Source organism: Moschus berezovskii, chromosome 4 (genome assembly GCF_049115385.1).
Source record: "Moschus berezovskii isolate FMDL1 chromosome 4, NW_MosBer_1.0, whole genome shotgun sequence".
NCBI lineage: Eukaryota > Metazoa > Chordata > Mammalia > Artiodactyla > Moschidae > Moschus > Moschus berezovskii.
Window position 1 is genome coordinate 27,882,281 of NC_142463.1, and position 21,543 is coordinate 27,903,823.

The 21,543-nt window shown below is 39.1% G+C and overlaps 1 pseudogene; it reads left to right on the plus strand.

Moving 5' to 3' along the window:
- The first annotated feature begins 17,858 nt into the window (after nt 1-17,858).
- Nucleotides 17,859-18,636, plus strand: LOC148778019 (small ribosomal subunit protein uS10 pseudogene; annotated as a pseudogene).
- The last annotated feature ends 2,907 nt before the right edge of the window (nt 18,637-21,543 follow it).

The window sequence follows — 21,543 nt, forward strand, 5'->3', positions numbered from 1 at the left end:
ACTGGTACAGAGATCTCAGAAGCTTCTGTTCTTCTCTGTCAGGTTCCTCCATGATTATCTGGAAACCAAAGTAGGGCAGGATCAGTTCCATTCAGTCATTCAGTCGTGTCCGACTTTGTGACCCCATGGACCACAGCACGCCAGGCCTGCCTGTCCATCACCAACTCCCGGAGTTTACTCAAACTCATGTCCATCGAGTCGGTGATAACACCCAACCATCTCAGCCTCTGTCGTCCCCTTCTCCTCCTGCCTTCAATCTTTCCCAGCATCAGGGTCTTTTCCAGTGAGTCAGTTCTTCTCATCAGGTGGCCAAAGTATTGGAGTTTCAGCTTCAGCATCAGTCCTTCCAATGAATATTCAGGACTGGTTTCCTTTAGGATGGACTGGTTGGATATCCTTGCTATCCAAGGGACTCTCAAGAGTCTTCTCCAACACCACAGTTCAAAAGCTTCAATTCTTTGGTGCTCAGCTTTCTTTATAGTCCAACTCTCACATCCACACATGACTACTGGGAAAACCGTAGCTTTGACTAGATGGACCTTTGTCAGCAAAGTAATGTCTCTGGTTTTCTATGCTGTCTAGGTTGGTCATAGCTCTTCTTCCAAGGAGCAACCATCTTTTAATTTCATGGCTGCAGTCATCATCTGCAATGATTTTGAAGCCCAAGAAAATAAAGTCTGTTACTGTTTCCACTGTTTCCCCATCTATTTGCCATGAAGTGATGGGACTGGTTGCCATGATCTTCGTTTTTTGAATGCTGAGTTTTAAGCCAACTTTTTCACTCTCCTCTTTCACTTTCATCAAGAGGCTCTTTAGTTCTTCTTCTCTTTCCGCCTTGAGAGTGATATCATCTTCGTATCTGAGATTATTGATATTTCTTCCAGTGAACTTGGTTTCAGCTTGTGTTTCAACCAACCCAGCATTTTGCATGGTATACTCTGCATATAAGTTAAATAAACAAAAGTGACATTATACAGCCTTGACATGCTGCTTTCCCAATTTGGAACCAGTCTGTTGTTCCATGTCCAGTTCTAACTGTTGCTTCTTGACTTGCATACAAATTTCTCAGGAGGCAGGTAAGATGGTCTGGTACTCTGACCTGTTGAAGAATTTTCCACAGTTTGATCTACACAGTCAAAGGCTTTGGTGTAGTCAGTAAAGCAGAAGTAGATGTTTTTCTGGAACTCTCTTGCTTTTCCTATGATCTAACGGATGTAGCAATTTGACCTCTGGTTCCTACCTTTTCTAAATCCAGCTTGAACATCTGAAAGTTCTCCATTCACATACTGTTGAAGCCAAGCTTGGAGAATTTTGAGCATTACTTTGCTAGTGTGTGAGTTGAGTGCAACTGTGCGGTAGTTTGAGCATTCTTTAGCATTGCCTTTCTTTGGGATTATATTGAAAACTGGTTCCATCATTTCATGACAAATAGAAGGGGAAAAGGTGGAAGCAGTGACAGATTTCCTCTTGGGCTCTAAAATCACTGCGGTGGTAACAGTAATCATGAAATTAGAAGACGTTTGCTTCTTGGCAAGAAAGCTATGACAAACGTAGACATTGAGTTAAAAAGCAAAAACGTCACTTTGCCGACAAAGGTCTGTAAAGTCAAGGCTATTGTATTTTCAGTATTCATGTATGGATGTGAGAGCAGGACAGTAAAGAAGGCAGAGCACCAAAGAACTGATTTCGAACTGTGGTGCTAGAGAAAGACTCTTGAGAGTCCCTTGGACAGCAAGGAGATCATACCAGTCAACCTTAAAAGAAATCAACCCTGAATACTGTTTGGAAGGACTAATGCTGAAGCTGAAGCTCCAATACTTTGACCACCTGATATGAACAGCTGGCTCATTGGAAAAGACCCTGATGCTGGGAAAGGTTGAAGGCAGAAAGAGAAGAGGGTGACAGAGGATGAGGTTGGATGGCATCACCAGTTCAAAGTCCATGAACTTGGGCAAACTCCTGGGGATGGTGACAGACAAGGAAGCCTGGTGTGCTGCAGTCCATGGGGTCGCAAAGAATTGGACATGACTTGGCAACTGAACAACAATAGCAATAACCCAATAACTTAGATGGAAGTGAAAGATTTATTTTTCCGGGTGCATCCAAATATCCCAGCATTTGCATTAGTGAGTCTAGTACTAGTTTTTGATATACTGGTGTTTTTGGTATAAAAAGCTACTTCTAAATACTGAAATACTAGTAATTACATTAGTTCAGTTCAGTTCAGTCGCTCAGTCGTGTCCGACTCTCTGCGACTCCATGAATCACAAAATGCCAGGTCTCCCTGTCCATCACCAACTCCCGGAGTTCACTCAAACTCATGTCCATCGAGTCGGTGATGCCATCCAGCCATCTCATTCTCTGTCGTCCCCGTCTCCTCCCGCCCCCAACCTTTCCCAGCATCAGAGTCTTTTCCAGTGAGTCAACTCGTTGCATGAGGTGGCCAAAGTATTGCAGTTTCAGCTTTAGCATCAGTCCTTCCAATGAACACCCAGGATTGATCTCCTTTAGAATGGACTGGTTGGATCTCCTTGCAGTCCAAGGGACCCTCAAGAGTCTTCTCCAGCACCACAATTCAAAAGCATCAATTCTTCGGCGATCAGCTTTCTTCACAGTCCAACTCTCAGTAGACTACTGTTATTTCAAGTATTGAAAAATCTGAAGCCTGAATCATCTTGAGATCAAGTTCAAAGACCCAGTATTTATTTTATGCAAAAAGTGAAGCCCTAGAGTCTACAAGCCTTGCTGGATAGGCCCCTCTGTGGAAGTGCAATTAGCTACTACCTTGGATCACTCAAGTATAAGAGAAACATGACAACATTAAAATGAACAGCATTAGGTTCTTCATTCATGTGGAATGAAACTAAAAGGAAGAAATGAAAACAAAACAAACGCTTTCTTTTAAACCAAACTCACTATCAGTTTTTTACAGTCCTTGACCTCAAAGAAGGCCTCAAAGTTATAAAAAGAGGCAGGATTATTTAAAGGAGATAGAATTTTTCTTTCCAAAATAAAATACTTCTTTTTTACTTTACTTTTCATTATTAATTTAAATAATTTTATCTGTTAATGATATTAAAATGATAGAGTGTGGTTAACATTTTTATCAGTTCAGTTCAGTCGCTCAGTCGTGTCCGACTCTTTGCGACCCCATGAATCACAGCACGCCAGGCCTCCCTGTCCATCACCAACTCCCGGAGTTCACTCAAACTCATGTCCATTGAGTCGGTGATGCCATCCAGCCATCTCATTCTCTGTCATCCCCTTCTCCTGCCCACAATCTTTCCCAGCATCAGAGTCTTTTCCAATGAGTCAGCTCTTCGCATCAGGTGGCCAAAGTATTGGAGTGTCAACTTCAACATCAGTCCTTCCAATGAACACCCAGGACTGATCTCCTTTAGGATGGACTGGTTGGATCTCCTTGCAGTCCAAGGGACTCTCAAGAGTCTTCTCCAACACCACAGTTCAAAAGCATCAATTCTTTGGCACTCAGCTTTCTTAGTTTTCATTGTACAGGTCCTGCCCATCTTTTGTCAGATTTATCCCTAAGTATGTCATATTTTTGATGCTATTGTGGATGGTATTTTTTCAGTTTCAAGTTTTTATTGCTTGTATGTAGAAATACAATCAATTGTTGTATATTCATCTTATAGCCATGCTAAAACTCAGTTATTAACTCTAGTAGGTGTTTAAAAACTTCATCATGTTTTCTGTACTGACAATCATATCATCTGTTAATTGAGACAATTTTACATTTTTTCCTTCATCTTCACAAAATGGCCTTCTTTGCTCTGAAATCTACTTTGGTTGATTTAATATGGCCACTCCAGCTTTCAAATTTTAACTTGTGCTAACATGATTTATCTTTTTCTCTCTTCTGAGCTTTAATTATTTGTGATTTTATATTAAAGTACATGGACAGCAAGACCCAATTGGTCTTGTCTTTTCCTCCATACTGACAGTCTCTGCCTTTGATTGGGGTCTTTAGATTATTTACATTTGATGTGGTTATTAGTATGGCTGTTTGTGTTTTGTCCCAGCTGTACTATATTCCCATTTGTCGTTTTTTTCAGCCCACTCTTGAGTTATTTTTTATTTTTCCACTTTATCTTTATTATCATAGCTTGTCTTCAAGTGTTATTATACCAGTTTGCTAATAGTAAAAGAATATTACAACAGCATACTTCTATTTCTCCTGCCTCGGCCTTATAATATTATAGCTGTGGATTTTTCTTTCACACATGTTATAAACCTCACAAGAAATTATTGTTTTTTTTTAAATAACTAATTATCTTCTAAAGAGATTAAACAGAAAACCTTATCTATTTAAGGCTACTGTGGTTACCACTTTAATCCTTTGTGTACATTCATGTTTCCAGCTGCTGTCATTTTCTTACTGCCTAAAGGATTTCATTTGACATTTATAGTGTGGGTGTTGTAGTATAGTGATGACTTCTTTCATCTTATTTCATCTGAAAATATCCTTATGTTACTTTTGTTCTTGAAATATATTTTACATTTGATAGAATTCTAGGTTGATAATTTTATAACTTTTGGAAGGAAAAACTGCTCTTACGTAAATATGCATTTTTCAGTGTATGTTGAGTTCATTAAAGCTTTTTGCCCTTTGAAGCTCAACAAATCTTTGCTTTCTCAAAAACTATTCTCCAGCAATAGAAAAGCATGCTCTTTTATGTTGTTTATGCTAAGGCCTTTAGAAGTCTAATTGGACTAAAGCTGAATTGTCACTTTTTTGTACTTTGTTGTCTTAATGGTATAGAAAGAGTTACGGGTTCAAGGAAGCAGGAGGAAGGAAAGAGTTCAGATAATATCTCAAGATGTTATTCCCTGTAGTTTTTTAATTCTGTGGATTTCCATAGCACTTAGTACTTATCTTTATTAGCACTTCATATCCCACTGTGAATTCTTTATATCTTCAATACTTAGAGGAGTATTTGATACATGTGTGGATAGTTTATTTTTAATAGCAACCAGACTCTATACCTGTGAAGCTGAATTCTAGGCTAATTAATTTTATATAAAAAGATTGACCAACATCTTGTTAGGAAATTTTTCCAGTAAGATGGTAGTAAAATGAAGTAACAAGGTTAAAATTTTTTTTTTCCTTCATAAGAGATTTTAAGAAGGATGTTACTATTTCAATATGCTGCCTAGACAAGATTGCCATTCCTGTGCCTATCCACAGTTTATAAATATATCATGCTCATGTTTGAGAGCTTATTTTTTTCTAGGGAGAGGAGAAGTATGGTTTTCAATTCAATGCCAGAAGTTATCCAAGAAAGGAAAAATTTTTTAATTAATTTATTTTAGTTGGAGGCTAATTACGTTAGAATATTGCGGTGGTTTTTGCCATACATTGACATGAATCAGCCACGGGTGTACATGTGTCCCCCTGTCCCAGACTCCCATCCCACCTCCTTCCCGATCCCATTCCTCTGGGTTGTCCCAGTGCACTGGCTTTGAGTGCCCAGTTTCAGGCATCAAACTTGAACTGGTCATCTATTTCACATATGGTAATATACATGTTTCAGTGCTATTCTCTCAAGTCATCCCACCCTTGGCTTCTCCCACAGAGTCTAAAAGTCTGTTCTTTATATCTGTGTCTCTTTTGCTGTCTTGCACATAGGGTCATTGTTACCATCTTTCTAAATTCCATATATATGCATTGATATATTGTATTGGTGTTTGTCTTTCTGACTTACTTTACTCTGTACAATAGGCTCCAGTTTCATCTACCTCATTAGAACTGATTCAAATGCATTCTTTTTAATAGCCGAGTAACATCCCACTGTGTATATGTACCACAACTTTCTTATCCATTCACCTGCCAGTGGACATCTAGGTTGCTTCCATGTCCTGGCTATTATAAACAGTGCTCCAGTGAACACTGGGGTACACGTGTCTCTTTCAATTTTGGTTTTCTCAGTGTATATGCCCAGCAGTGGGATTGCTGGGTCGCATGGCAGTTCTATTTCCAGTTTTTAAAGGAATCTCCACACTGTTCGGAGAAGGCAATGGCACCCCACTCCAGTACTCTTGCCTGGAAAATCCCATGGGCGTAGGAGCCTGGTGGGCTGCAGTCCATGGGGTCTCTAAGAGTCGGACACGACTGAGCGACTTCACTTTCACTTTTCACTTTCATGCATTGGAGAAGGAAATGGCAACCCACTCCAGTGTTCTTGCCTGGAGAATCCCAGGGATGGGGGAGCTTGGTGGGCTGCCATCTATGGGGTCGCACAGAGTCGGACACAACTGAAGCTATTTAGTAGCAGCAGCAGCAACCACACTGTTCCTGATAGTGGCTGTACTAGTTCACATTCCCACCAACAGGGTTCCCTCAAGAAAAGAAAATTTTTAAAAAAATGTTGCTCACATAAATGCTTTCATAACTGTACCCTCTTGGCAAGTGGATTTCTAAGGCTAACTTTTGACTTCCACCCTTTTCAGATTTAGATTACAGAAACACAAGAAATACCAGTTTACTCTGAAAGCACATAGCCAGAAAGCTCATATAATCGGTGTGTTTTCTCACTGTCAGTCATCAAGAGCAAATAAATAAGTTAACATGAATCTTTATTTCCTCCTGTCTTCTTTTTCTGCCACATTTGTGAGTTAGACAAATCTTAAGTAGAGAGTTAACACAGTGTGCCACATCTTCTACAGGATCAGTGGCATGGTGTGACTGAGGTGATTGCAGAGTCTTGGGCTTTCATACGTTCATGTGCGTGTGCTCTTTCTCTCCCCCACACTCTGCTCTCCCTCTCCTCCACCTTCTCTTTCACTCTCACTGCTTATCTAGAGCACTCTCTAGCCTGGTTCACTTAACTTTCTATTCCTTAAGCAGGCTCTGTTCCTTTATATGCCTATCTTATTTACTAGATCTTCTGAGCCTTGAGCACTGTCAGCACATAGGGAGCATTCTGTAAATGTTTGTTGGATGAATGGGTAGATGAATATCTAATTGGTTCCTTACTTTTTTTTTTTTTACTGATTATATCATAAGCATTTTCCTATATTATTGAAATTTTTGTAGACATTTTAAATAGGAACATAGTACTTTATTGTATGGATAGATCACACTTTATATAACTATTCCCCAGTTATTTCACTTATAGATTATCTAGCTTTTCACTGTTCTAAGAATGCGATGAACAGACAGCTTTGTGTGTAAGACTTTCCCCGTGCTTGATTATTTCCATAGAATTGTTTTCAAAGCATTTTAAATGCTGTTAATAATTTTTTGTATTGCTTTCATAAAGGTTGTATCAGTTTAAACTTTTACCCTTACTATATGAATGTGGCTGTCTTGCCATCGTTTCTCTAGTATTGATTAGTTCCATTTTTAAACATCCCAACTAATGAGATTGGTTAAAATGGTATCTTTCTATCTGATCAAGACGAAGCTAAGTATTTTTCTCAAATATTTGTAAACTATGTATATTTATTCTTTTGGGAAGAGAACTAGCCCTATTTCCCACCTATGTATACATAAAACCAATTTGAATACTGTTTTTGTCCTTACATATTCATAAATATTTAAGCTTTTTATTTGGCAGATTTCAAGTAAAACTGATTGCCCCAAAGTTTGGATATATTAGTTGAATTATTCACTTTAACTTTAATATTAAAAATGTTCACAATTAAAAAAATCATTACAAGGTGTAGAATTGCATATTTTAAAATAGTGTTTAAAATATATATTCTGTGAAAATATGTAGATAATGGCTTAGAAGTGAGAACTAGCAGTTAAATTTCTTGAGAATGTTAGGGTTATACAGAAAACTGTCAAAGGTACTCAGGAATCAGACTGTGATTGGAGTGTGGGTAGAAGAACACCGGGACAATGAAACCAGTCTATCCTGATAGAACATTCTTATCTCAGCTATCCTTGAATAGCTGGTGTGGTATAAAAACAAATGTAAATCAAGAGTCTTAAATTCTAATCTAAACTCTGGAATTAGGCTACTTTGTGACCATTCACAAATTGCTTAATCGTAGGTACTCATTGCTAGCTTTGTAACTAAACAAGGGCTCCTGTGCCCATGACTTGGCACAGAAAGCCAAACTCTGATAGTGAGTGTTTGCACCAATGTGCTTGCTCTGTCACTCAGTCATGTCTGACTCCTTGTGACTCTTTGGACTGTAGCCCACCAGGCTCCTCTGTCCATGGGATTTTCAGGTAAGAATACTGGAGTGGGTTGCCATTTCCTCCTCCAGGGACTCTTTCCTACCCAGGGATCAAACCTGCATCTCTTGCACCCCTCACATTGCAGGTGGATTCTTTACCAGCTGAGCCATCAGAGAACCGTCTTTGCAATAAAGTAAAGGTTTATTTGCAGGGCACCAAAATCTTTCAAGCTAGAACAGTTCGTGAACTGAGGAATTCCAGATGTACAAGCTGAATTTAGAAAAGGCAGAGGAACAGAGATCAAATTGCAAACATCTGTTGGATCATAGAAAAAACAAGGGAGTTAAAAAAAATTTACTGCTTCATTGACTATGTGAAAACATTTGAATGTGTGGATCACAACAAACTGTGGAAAGTTCTTAAAGAGATGGGAATACCAGATCATCTGCCTCGCAAGAAACCTGTATGCTGGTCAAGAAGCAACAGTTTGAACTGGGCATGGAACAACAAACTGGTTCCAGATAGGGAAAGGAGTACATCAAGGCTGTATATTGTTACCCTGATTATTTAACTTATATGCAGTTATAGGCTATATATTGTCACCCTAATTATTCAACATCATGCAAAATGCTGGGCTGGGTGACTCACAAGCTGGAATCAAGATTGTTGGGAGAAATATCAACAGCCTCAAATATGCAGATGACACCACTCTAATGTCAGAAAGCAAAGAGGAACTAAAGAGCCCCTTGATGAAAATGAAAGAAGAGAGTGAAAAAGCTGGCTTAAAACTCAACATTCAAAAAACTAAGATAATGGCGTCCAGTCCCATCACTTCATGGGGAAGATGTGGGGAAAAATGGAAATGGTGACAGATTTTATTTTCTTGGGCTCCAAAATCACTCTGGAATGTGCCTGCAGCCAGGAAATTAAAAGTAACTTGCTCCTTGGAAGAAAAGCTATGACAAACCTAGACAGTGTATTAAAAAGCAGAGACATTACTTTGCCAAAAAGGTCTGTATAGTCAGAGCTATGGTTTTTCCAGTAGTCATGTACAGATGTGAGAGTTGGACCATGAAGAAGGCTGAGCATCAAAGAATTGATGCTTTCAAATTGTGGCGCTGGGGAAGACTCTTGAGGAGAGAGTAAGGAGATCAAACCAGTCAAACCTAAAGGAAATCATCCCTGAATATTCACTGGAAGGAGTGATGCTGAAGCTGAAGCTCCGATATTTTGGCCACCTGATGCAACGAGCTGACTCATTGGAAAAGACCCTGATGCTGGGAAGGATTGAGGGCAGTAGGAGAAGGGGCTGACAGAGGATGAGATGGTTGGACAGCATCACTGACTCATTGGACATGAGTTTGTGCAAACTCCAGGAGATAGTGAAGGATAAGGAGACCTGGCATGTTGCAGTTCATGGGTTCGCAGAGTCGGACATGACTTAGAGACTGAACAACAAAGGGAGTGGGAGACAAATCTCTGATCCGTCTTGGTCTTTGAGTTAGGGATGTCTTGAAGGGGAAGAACAGAGAAACTGGAAGTAATTATTGTCTTGTGACATTTCTTAATCATGGTTTTGGGAATAAGAGTGTGTCTGGTTTATGATTCTCTGGGCTCGTGGTCCATATGCTTGGGGGGTCTATGAGCTCATCTTGCCTGGAAAAACAGCCTGAGTCTGTACATTAATGATGGTATCTACAATAGCAATTTTAGTGCAGTAAAGATGTTATCAACAATAGCAATCTTAGTCATCTGACTTTAATTAGTGTTCAGATAGCATAGAATTGAGGGGACAAGAAAGGGATTGAGGTCAGAGGAGACAAGGAATAAAGTTTTAGATAGATTAATCATAAACTCAGTAAGGGAACGCTGTTTTATGGGGTTTTGTTTCAATATTATTAAGTTCTCTCCAACTCTAAAAATGTCTGATTTTATTATCCAGAGGAAAAAATGCTATTTTTGTGAATCTAGTGCTATTGTTGCAAATAGCTGCGAATAGGTGTGGAAAACAATTCATTCTTTCTAGGAACTTTTTGAGGAGAATAATAGGAAAATTCCCCATAGGAGCTGAATATTTTAGGAAAGTCAACCCCAAATCCTAGATTATATTCTTTTGATATGTTAAAAATGGTAAAATTAAATTATTTTCATGTCATTTTGCCTCAGCCAGAGAACTGTATATACAGTGTTTTCTCTTTCAATATTGCCAAAACAGGTTGGATAAATTTAAAGAGTACAGGGAATTCCCAGAAAAGGTATGGACCTAACAGAAGCAGAAGATATTAAAAAGAGGTGGCAAGAATACACAGAAGAACTATACAAAAAGATCTTAATGACTTAGACTACCATGATGGTATGATCCCTGACCTAGAGCCAGACATCTTGGAGTGAGAAGTCAAGTGGGCCTTAGAAAGCATTACTACAAACAAAGCTAGTGGAGGTGATGAAATTCCAGCTGAGCTATTTCAAATCCTAAAATATGATGCTGTGAAAGTGCTGCACTCAATATGAAACCAAATTTAAAAAACTCAGCAGTGGCCACAGGACAGGAAAAGGCCAATTTTTACTCCAATCCCAAAGAAAGGCAATGCCAAAGATTGTTCAAACTACCACACAGTTGCACTCATCTCACATACTAGCAAAATAATGCTCAAAATTCTCTAAGCTAGGCTTCAACAGTACATGAAGCAAGAACTTCCAGATGTTCAAGCTGGATTTAGAAAAGAGAGGAACCAGAGATCAAATTGCAAACATCCATTGGCTCATAGAAAAAGAAGAGAATTCCAGAAAAACATCTGCTTCATTGAAGATGCTGAAGCCTTTGTGTGAATCACAAGAAATTGTGGAAAATTCTTAAAGAGATGGGAATACCAGATCACCTTACCTGCAACCCGAGAAATGTGTATACAGGTCAAGAAGCAACAGTTAGAATCAGATGTGGAACAATGGACTGGTTCCAAACCGGGAAAGGAGTATGTCAAGGCTGTATATTGTCACCCTGCTTATTTAACTTATATGCAGAGTACATCATGCAAAATGCCTGGCTAGATGAAGCACAAGCTGGAATCAAGATTGCCGGGAGAAATATCAATACCTCAGATATGCAGATGATATCACCCTTATGGCAGAAAGCGAAGAGGAACTAAAGAGCCTCTTGATGACGGTGAAACAGGGGAGTGTAAATGCTGGCTTAAAACTCAACATGCAAAAAACAAAGATCATGGCATCCAGTCCCATCATTTCATGGCAAATAGATGGGGAAACAATGGAAATAGTGACAGACTTTATTTTGGGGGGCTCCAAAATCACTGCAGATGGTGACTATAGCCATGAAATTAAAAGACGCTTGCTCCTTGGAAGAAAAGCTATGACCAACCTAAACAGCATATTAGAAAGCAGACATTACTTTGCTGACAAAGATCTGTATAAGCAAAGCTATGGCTTTTCCATTAGTCATGTGTCGATGTGAGAGTTGGACCATAAAGAAGGCTGAACACCAAAGAATTGATGCTTTTGAACTGTAGTGTTGGAGAAGACTCTTGAGAGTCCCTTGGACTGCAAGGAGATCAAACCAGTCAATCATAAAGGAAATCAATCCTGAATGTTCACTGGAAGGACTGATGCTGAAGCTGAAGCTCTAATACTTTGACCACCTGATGTGAAGAACTGACTCATCTGAAAAGACCCTGATACTGGGAAAGATTGAAGGCAGGAGAGAAGGGGTTGACAGAGGATGAGATGGTTGGATGGCATCACCGGCTCAGTGGACATGAGTTTGAGCAAGCTCTGGGAAATGGGCAAGGACAGGGAAGCCTGGCATGCTGCAGTCCATGGGATCGCTAAGAGCTGGACACGACTGAGCAACAGATCAACAACAACACATGGAATTTCTTAAGCCTGAATATTGTCTAAATAAAGAGATTACTCAGGGAGAAAAATCAGCTAGCTGCAAAAATCTTCCAGGGTTTTAAGAGAAGTTATTAGGCAATCATAGTCTTGAGCGAATAAACTGGGTTAGTTAAAAGTCACAACTGAATGTTAGCCCTTGTGTTGCGTGAGAAAGCTGGTAGGGGCAGTTTCTAAACCAAGGGAATCTGACTGTTCTGTGTTCGATTTGTTAGGTCTGGCTCAGTGTGCTGAATTCTGCTGTGTGCTGAATTCTGCTGGCTGCTGAAAGGGGAAGTCGGAAAAAGGCAGGTTCCCAGTGCAGAGGTGCTCTGCAGCATAATACAGGCATTGGAGGATCTGCCGTTGTCACGCTGTACAAGATGGGCTTTCCTGAAGCTGCCAGGTAAGTGGCATTCTAGGTTTTGTCTGGCAATGAACCCTTCTGATTTTTCACAACCAATGACTTTGTACATGTTAAAAAAATAAAGTCCTAATTTTGTTGTCTTAGTTCTCAAAAGAACAAGTATCTCATTACCTTGCTTTAATAGCATAGTTTTAAAAGTTTAAAGATGGCAATTAACTTACAAACTTAACCAGCCTTAGGAAAATTTTATTCAAAAAGGAGGCAGCATAGTCAAAAGAGAATGTTGAACCAGAAGCCAGAGCTGGCCAGACACTTGTCTCAGCCTTGCCAACCTGAGTAATTGTAATTTAGGCAAGTCATTTTTGGTTTCCTTTCCCACAACTTATTTTCTCCCCATCGTGTCCCAGGCTTCTGAGGTTGTTTGGAGAAAGTCCTCAAATATCTCTGCAGATTTATGTTTATGAATCCAGCTAAGCCCTCACTGCTGCTAGACTCCCGCTAGACTCCTTTTTATTCATCTCTTGCTGACTTACTTCCTGCCCTTGTCAAATGCCTGTGCTCCTCAAATCTCCACTTATCTTTTCCAAGCCTTTTCAGGATCCCTCAACTTCCTTACTCTTTTCTCAGAGAAGTGCTCATCATTTTACAGAAGGAAAAGGCCCCATTTCCTTTCCAAGGCACAGCTTTTCTTTGCATCCTTTTGTTTCCAATCATTTTCTGTAACTTGGTTCCAAATAATAAGTACACCCTCCTTCTTTTGACTCTTTTCCTTGTTGCCTTTCTATTGACTCCTTTCCCTATGTCAGCAAGCATGTTCAGATCTTCAAATCTTCCCTATTCTAAAGCTCTGTTTTTTTCCCTACCCTAATTACTTTTTTTCCCCCCATGGTGAGCCTTTTATATGGAGCCACTTTTGTTTCTGCTCTGAAATGTCTTTAGTTTCTTATCTCACCATTTAGATCAGGTAAGACCACCAATGGCAGCCCACTCCTGTACTCCTGCCTGGAAACTCCCATGGACGGAGGAGCCTGGTGGGCTGCAGTCCATGGGGTCACTGAGGGTCGAACACCACTTCACTTTCACACTTCACTTTCATGCATTGGAGAAGGAAATGGCAACCCACTCCAGTGTTCTTGCCTGGAGAATCCTAGGGACGGCGGAGCCTGGTGGGCTGCCGTCTATGGGGTTGCACAGAGTCGGACACGACTGCAGCGACACAGCAGCAGCAGCAGCAGCAAGACCACCAATGGTCTGATTATGATATGTTCTTGTTTTTATTTTTCATCTTCACTCTCTTTAACCTTGTTATAACTTTCAACACTAATTGGGAAATTCCTTAGCCAAGGCTCTAAGTTCTGCCCAAGTCCAGAGACAGAGTGCTAGCAGCCTTTTATAATTTATAAGTTTCTAGATTCCAATCAAAGTAAGCATTCCTTTCAGTCTGTTTGATCTTACCACCGGGTTTTTCTAACAGTGTACACAAAAATAGCAGTTTTGAAATATCAGAAGAACCCCAGTTTGGCCATTTTAGATTGATATCTCCTTTAGTATAGTTTTCCTAATTAAGTACTTGCAAACGTGAGCTTTGTACATATTGTACATGAATCTGGCTGGGGTGTTAGTGGGAGGTTTAGCTAGCACAAAACCTGATAGCACTCCGTCTCTGACTCTGTCACCCCCTCTGCCAGTATCCTCTTCTATCAAAGTTGCCTGGCCAAGATGCTATCTCTTTTTCTCTTCCAACTCTTCTGCTCCCTGCTGCTCCCTCCTCCCCAGTAAAGAAAATTAAAAATGGATCAGAAGTGTTTGTGATTCCCTTTAGGGAGAAACCTATTACACGGAGAGGTGAATTGTCCTTGGTGCTTACATACACACCCTGGACCCAAGTAGAATATAGAGCCTTGGCTAAGGAATATCCCAATTCAAGTCAGGATCCATTGGGATTTGCTAAGGAGTTTGAGTTAAATATCCAGACCTATGAGCCCAGGTTTTCAGATCTATAACAATTAATACAGCTGTTAGTTTCTAAGGCAAAGCAAGGAGTGGATAAAGAAAGCAGAATGGGAATACACCCTTAATGGATTTTTAATCAAAGGCTCACACTGAATGCAAGGAATTAGCTCAGAAATTACTCAAAACCTATTCCAGAACTTTCCCCCAAACCCATTGATTGGACAAAGACTCAACAGTGCAAACAAAGATTGGATGAATTAATTCTGGACTATTATGAAAGGTTCGAAAGAAAATTAAGCAGTATTCTGGCTTGACACCTGAATAATTCCCTAACCAACAAAATGATCTTTTGCTTAACTCCACCTTTTTAGAAGGCTTTGATGAGGATTTAGCTAGTCTTGTCAAAAGACATAATCTAGATTGGTCCGAGTTACATACAAACACCTTTGTTACTGGCTAATCAAATTTTCAAGACCATTAAAAAAGAAATAAAAGGGGGTATCTATGAAAATAGAAGCCCTTCTATGAAAATTAAGAGTATTCAATTGTGCCAATTAAATACACAATGCTAATTGAAGGTTAACCGATCTCTTTAATTCCCACCCCCTAAAGAAAGCTAGTTTGAAGGAAAAAAATAATTTCTTCAGAATTCTGGCCTTGAGGGAATAAGTCCTAATAGGAGAACTTGATTTTCTCTCCCTGTGTCTTTAGACCAGAGCTCTCAGGATCTGATTGAAAGGGAAAAAAAGGACAGAAAAAAAATTCTTTTTTAAATTTAGCTTATTTCATCTGCTACTTGTAGGTAGTGAGTTTTATATTGGGTATATTTATATTGTGATATCTGATTCATAACTAAGTCTAGAAAATGAAGCTAGCTATGAGGTGTCTTGTTGTGTCTGTCTATATGTTTATGTGTACATTATTTTTGCTTTTACCTTTGGATGATATTATCAAATTCATTGTCAATGAGCTCTACTTAACTGGATTAAAGGAAATTAAGTCCTTAGATAAATTCTGAAAAGTATAGGAGATAATTGGCCAGAATTAATTTCAGGTTCACATGAACTGGGAAATAATATTGTTAATAAATTAATATCTGGTATTATTGTTTAAGTTTGTTGATATAATTAATACAGACATGACTTTAGAATCATCAGCATTAAGCATAATACTTTGATTATGCCTCGATTTGATAAAAGTTAAATAGAATCTTCTTGTATTCATAGCAAATTTGTCAGCAAAGGAAGTAACTTGATGTAAAGAAACTTTTAAGGAAAGAAAATGTAAATAAGATAAGAGCTTTTAGATAAACTCTATTAAAAATAATTACGGTTTTGGAATGTCTATCTAAAATAGTCTGTACAGATTGTGGTAACTTGAAATTCTAGGTGCTAAATTAAGTGATGGAGATTTATTGAATAGCTAGGTCATTCCCACATAAAATAAGGTGCTGAAACATTAATTACTGAACATTGGCTTCCTTTTACAGAGAAACTAAAGGCATTTAGGACTATTGTTAATGAAAATTCTTGGTGTTATGCTCTTTATAAGAAAGCAAATGTTTTTAGAAATTATTATTGGTATTTATGTTCACCAATCTAAATAATACTAATGTAAAGGACAATTCATAGTTGCTTACACCTTCAGTTTCATAAGAAATCAAGGTTTTAAGAGCTAGGACCTCTAATTTAAACATGTAATTAAAGCTGACAAAAATAATAAAGGGAACATTTCAGTATATAGTAGGAAAATAGAACGTTTTCAGTAAAGAAGGTATGAGGAATGGAATTGCATTTTATTAAGGGAAAAGGAGGTAACCAACCCGGGTGGCTCAGTGGGTGAAGAATCTGCATGCATTGCAGGAGACACAGGAGATGGGGGTTTGATCCCTTGGTTGGGAAGATTCTCCTGGAGGAGGAAACGGCAACCCACTCCAGTATTCTTGCCTGAAAAATCCCATAGACAGAGTAGCCTGGCAGGGTACAATCCAAAAAGATCACAAAGAGTCGGACAGAACTGAGCGACTAAGCACATACAAGCACGTGTGCACTGCAGCGAAAGGGAAAAGGAGGTATGTCTGACTTAGAGCTGGCTATCTCTGGATGGATGGATAAAGTGATACCGTGATACACTGATGGACACTGAAAGGGATAAAAGGTGTGTGGGAAGTAGACCCTGAGAAAAGTTTTGTGTATGATCAGGATTGACTAAGTTTAAAATAAATTTAATTGAGTAAATGAATTTTAAAAGTAAGTTGGTGAAAAACTTGAATCCAGCATTTTCTGTCTGCTAACAAAACAAGTTCTCTCAAGATGTTGCATTGCCTTTGATAACAGATTTTAAGTTTCCCTACCTTTTAAGTGATCTGTTCTGTATTTGTCTTTGAAATCTTTTACTGAAATCTTTGAAATCTTTCACTTTGATTAAGTGAATAGCTATTGTTTAACAGTGACCTGTGATCCTATCTATCTGAGTGTTCTAAACCCTCTTGATTTTTATTGACAAAACTTCATATATCAAATTCTAATGAAGTCCTTTTGAGGTCTAGTCAACTTTAGGATGCTTCAGAGGCTTGCTGAAACATCCCAAAGAGAGATATTCAACTAATTAGGTTCATTTGATATATTCAATTACATGGGAAGTATTATCAAATGAGTAATAAATCTTCTTAGGTTATTTTGTATGGTGGATGTTACTAATGTGGATATTCTATAAATTTTATGAAATTCCTAAAGCTTGAATATGTCCTAGTAAAATGTTAAATGTTATCTTAAAGTGTTATATGTCACAGCAGTAACCAAGTTTCTTTGTCAATTGCATCATAATCAGATTTTAAACATGCCTTCTTAAGTCTTTTATCGTTATAGACAATTATGGTTTTATTCTAATACCTTTGCAAAAACACTCCCTTTATAAGAAGATGTATAGAATGGACTTCTGGATAATTAGAGTGTTCTGATTTTCAGACCATAATGCTGAACTGGGTAAGAAATGAAAGAATTCTAATGGAAAACCTGATGACTTCATAAAATTGTTAGCAAAAAGGATTAGTTACATAGGACTTAGTGAACTGGTGAATATGGTTATAATTTTTATAATTTCTATCTGAAAAATTATTGCTTGAATCTATATTTTCCAGGTAAAAGGAAAACCTTCCCCTCAAAATAATTATGACTTACAGCAATTTGGTAAATTAATTTAAACATTTATCTTTTCTCTCTATCTGCTCCCTCCAGAGACTGGAAACTCTTGGGCTCCCATCAGCCTCATCAGAAAAATTAGAAAGGCTACCTCACTAGTAGGTATAGAAACCTCCAGGTATTTTGGGAACCATGGAAAGGAAGGAATTCACCAAGATCGGTCAGACAAAATCTGTGACAAACCCTTGTCATGACTTTCCTAGCCCTGAGAAACTTTTTTAAAAATTCAGTCTTGGACTCCTTATAAAAATTTTGGCAAAGCACCTCTTTGAGGAAAACTTGGTTGCTGCTGCAGCAGAGCCCCATGCTACCTGCTCCTGTTCCTGCCTCACTGCTGTTCACTCTCCCTGAAGAACAAGTCAGTCAGGAAGCCATGCTGCAGCCATGGCCTAAAGACACTAGCAAGACTGTCATGGAGCCAGAGGTGGCCATTCACCAGATTAGGATCACCTTCACCAGCCACAATGTAAGGTCTCTGCAGAAGCTATGTAATGATCAGCGGTGCAAAGGAAAAGAATCTCAAAGTTAAAGGACCTGTTCAGATGCCTGCCAAGACTTGAGAATAACTATAAGGAAAACTCCTTGTGGTGAAGGTTCTAAGGCTTGGGATTGATTCCAGATGAAGATCCATAAGTGAGTCATTGACCTGTACAGTCCTTTTGAGATTGTCGAGCAGATCACTTCCATCAGTATTAAGTCAGGAGTCAAGGTAGATGTCATCATTGCCTATGCCTAAATCAACCTTTTTAATAAGTTGATAATCAGTTGTTTTTTTTTTAAAAAAGCTTCAGCAAAGCAAAAAATAGTCCATTTGATCAATTAGAGTTATACAGATCATAAATCAGGTCAAGTTTATTGAGACCAGACTTATTTTGCAAACAAATTAGTCTTGATTTGGTTATATTTGGTAGAAATGAAGGTAATTTTAGAGAGAAAAAGATTATGTTTCAATGAATGTCAAATCCCACTTTTATTAATGGAGGTCTTTATTTACTAAGACTCGCTTCTTGGATAGTTCCTTGTTATTATGTTATATTAATATAAAGGTTAATTGAATTATTAAAAGGATACTCTAAATTTTTTCTGAGCTGATCTCATTAATCTATCTTTGAATGAAGGTCAAATGCCCCACGACCTATGACCAGGGGATTGTACATGCTGGAAAAGAGAATTTAAAGGACTATCTCCAACCTAGATGGAAGGACATTTATCAGGTCATCTTAACTAGCTCATGCACAGTGAAACTGAAGGGAATTAACTTTTGGATTAATTCCTACTTATAAAGACCCTTACAGTGGACTAGCCTATAGAGAAGATGGCCAACCTCAGTTCAGTTCAGTTCAGTTCAGTCGCTCAGTCGTGTCCGACTCTTTGCGACCCCATGAATCACAGCACGCCAGGCCTCCCTGTCCATCACCAACTCCCGGAGTTCACCCAAACTCATGTCCATCGAGTCGGTGATGCCATCCAGCCATCTCATTCTCTGTCGTCCCCTTCTCCTCCCACCCCCAATCCCTCCTAGCATCAGACTCTTTTCCAAAGAGTCAACTCGTCGCATGAGGTGGCCAAAGTATTGGAATTTCAGCTTTAGCATCAGTCCTTCCAATCAACACCCAGGATTGATCTCCTTTAGAATGGACTGGTTGGATCTCCTTGCAGTCCAAGGGACTCTCAAGAGTCTTCTCCAGCACCACAGTTCAAAAGCATCAATTCTTCGGCGATCAGCTTTCTTCACAGTCCAACTCTCACATCCATACATGACCACAGGAAAAACCATAGCCTTGACTAGAAGGACCTTGGTTGGCAAAGTAATGTCTCTGCTTTTTAATATGCTATCTAGGTTGGTCATAACTTTCCTTCCAAGGAGTAAGCGTCTTTTAATTTCCTGGCTCAATCAGCATCTGCAGTGATTTGGGAGCCCAAAAAAATAAAGTCTGACACTATTTCCACTGTTTCCCCATCTATTTGCCATGAAGTGATGGGACCAGATGCCATGATCTTTGTTTTCTGAATATTGAGCTTCAAGCCAACCTTTTCACTCTCCTCTTTCACTTTCATCAAGAGGCCTTTGAGTTCCTCTTCACTTTCTGCCATAAGGGTGGTGTCATCTGCATATCTGAGGTTATTGATATTTCTCCCGACAATCTTGATTCCAGCTTGTGCTTCTTCCAGCCCAGTGTTCCTCGTGATGTACTCTGCATATAAGTTAAATAAGCAAGGTGACAATATACAGCCTTGACGCACTCCTTTTCCTATTTGGAACCAGTCTGTTGTTCCATGTCCACTTCTAACTGTTGCTTCCTGACCTGCATACAGGTTTCTCAAGAGGCAGGTCAGGTGGAATGGTATTCCCATCTCTTCCAGAATGTTCCACAGTTTATTGTGATCCACATAGTCAAAGACTTTGGCATAGTCAATGAAGCAGAAATAGATGTTTTTCTGGAACTCTCTTGCTTTCTCCATGATCCATTGGATGTTGGCAATTTGATCTCTGGTTCCTCCGCCTTTTCTAAAACCTGCTTGAACATCTGGAAGTTCACGGTTCATGTACTGCTGAAGCCTGGCTTGGAGAATTTTGAGCATGACTTTACTAGCGTGTGAGATGAGTGCAATTGTGTGGTAGTTTGAGCATTCTTTGGCATTCCCTTTCTTTGGGATTGGAAGGAAGACTGACCTTTTCCAGTCCTGTGGCCACTGCTGAGTTTTCCAAATTTGCTGGCATATTGAGTGCAGCACTTTCACAGCATCATCTTTCAGGATTTGAAATAGCTCAATTGGAATTCCATCACCTCCACTAGCTTTGTTCGTAGTGATGCTTTCTAAGGCCCACTTGACTTCACATTCCAAGATGTCTGGTTCCAGGTGAGTGATCATGCCATGGTGATTATCTGGGTCATGAAGATCTTTTTTGTCCAGTTCTTCTGTGTATTCTTGCCACCTCTTCTTAATATCTTTTGCTTCTGTTAGTTCCATACCGTTTCTGTCCTTTATCGAGTCCATCTTTGCATGAAATGTTCCCGTGATATCTCTAATTTTCTTGAAAAGATTTCTTGTTTTTCCTATTCTGTTGTTTTCCTCTATTTCTTTGCAATGATCGCTGAGGAAGTCTTTCTTATCTCTCCTTGCTATTCTTTGGAACTCTGCATTCAGATGCTTATATCTTTCCTTTTCTCCTTTGCTTTTCGCTTCTCTTCTTTTCACAGCTATTTGTAAGGCTTCCTCAGACAGCCATTTTGCTTTTTTGCATTTCTTTACCATGGGGATGGTTTTGGTCGCTGTCTCCTGTACAGTGTCACGAACTTCCGTCCATAGTTCATCAGGCATTCTATCTATCAGATCTAGTCCCTTAAATCTATTTCTTACTTCCACTGTATAATCATAAGGGATTTGATTTAGGTCATATCTGAATGGTCTACTGGTTTTCCCTACTGTCTTCAATTTAAGTCTAAATTTGGCAATAAGGAGTTCATGATCTGAGCCACAGTCAGCTCCTGTCTTGTTTTTGCTAACTGTATAGAGCTTCTCCATCTTTGGCTGCAAAGAATATAATCAATCTGATTTCGGTGTTGACCATCTGGTGATGTCCACGTGTAGAGTCTTCCCTTGTGTTGTTGGAAGAGGGTGTTTGCTATGACCAGTGCGTTCTCTTGGCAAAACTCTATTAGCCTTTGCCCTGCTTCATTTCGTGCTCCAAGGCCAAATTTGCCTGTTACTCCAGGGGTTTCTTGACTTCCTACTTTTGCATTCCAGTCCCCTATAATGAAAAAGACATCTTTTTTGGGTATTAGTTCTAATAGGTCTTGTAGGTCTTCATAGAACCGTTCAGCTTCGGCTTCTTCAGCATTACTGGTTTGGGCATAGACTTGGATTACTGTAATATTGAATGGTTTGCCTTGGAAATGAACAGAAATCATTCTGTCGTTTTTAAGATTGCATCCAAGTACTGCATTTCGGACTCTTTTGTTGACCATGATGGCTACTCCATTTCT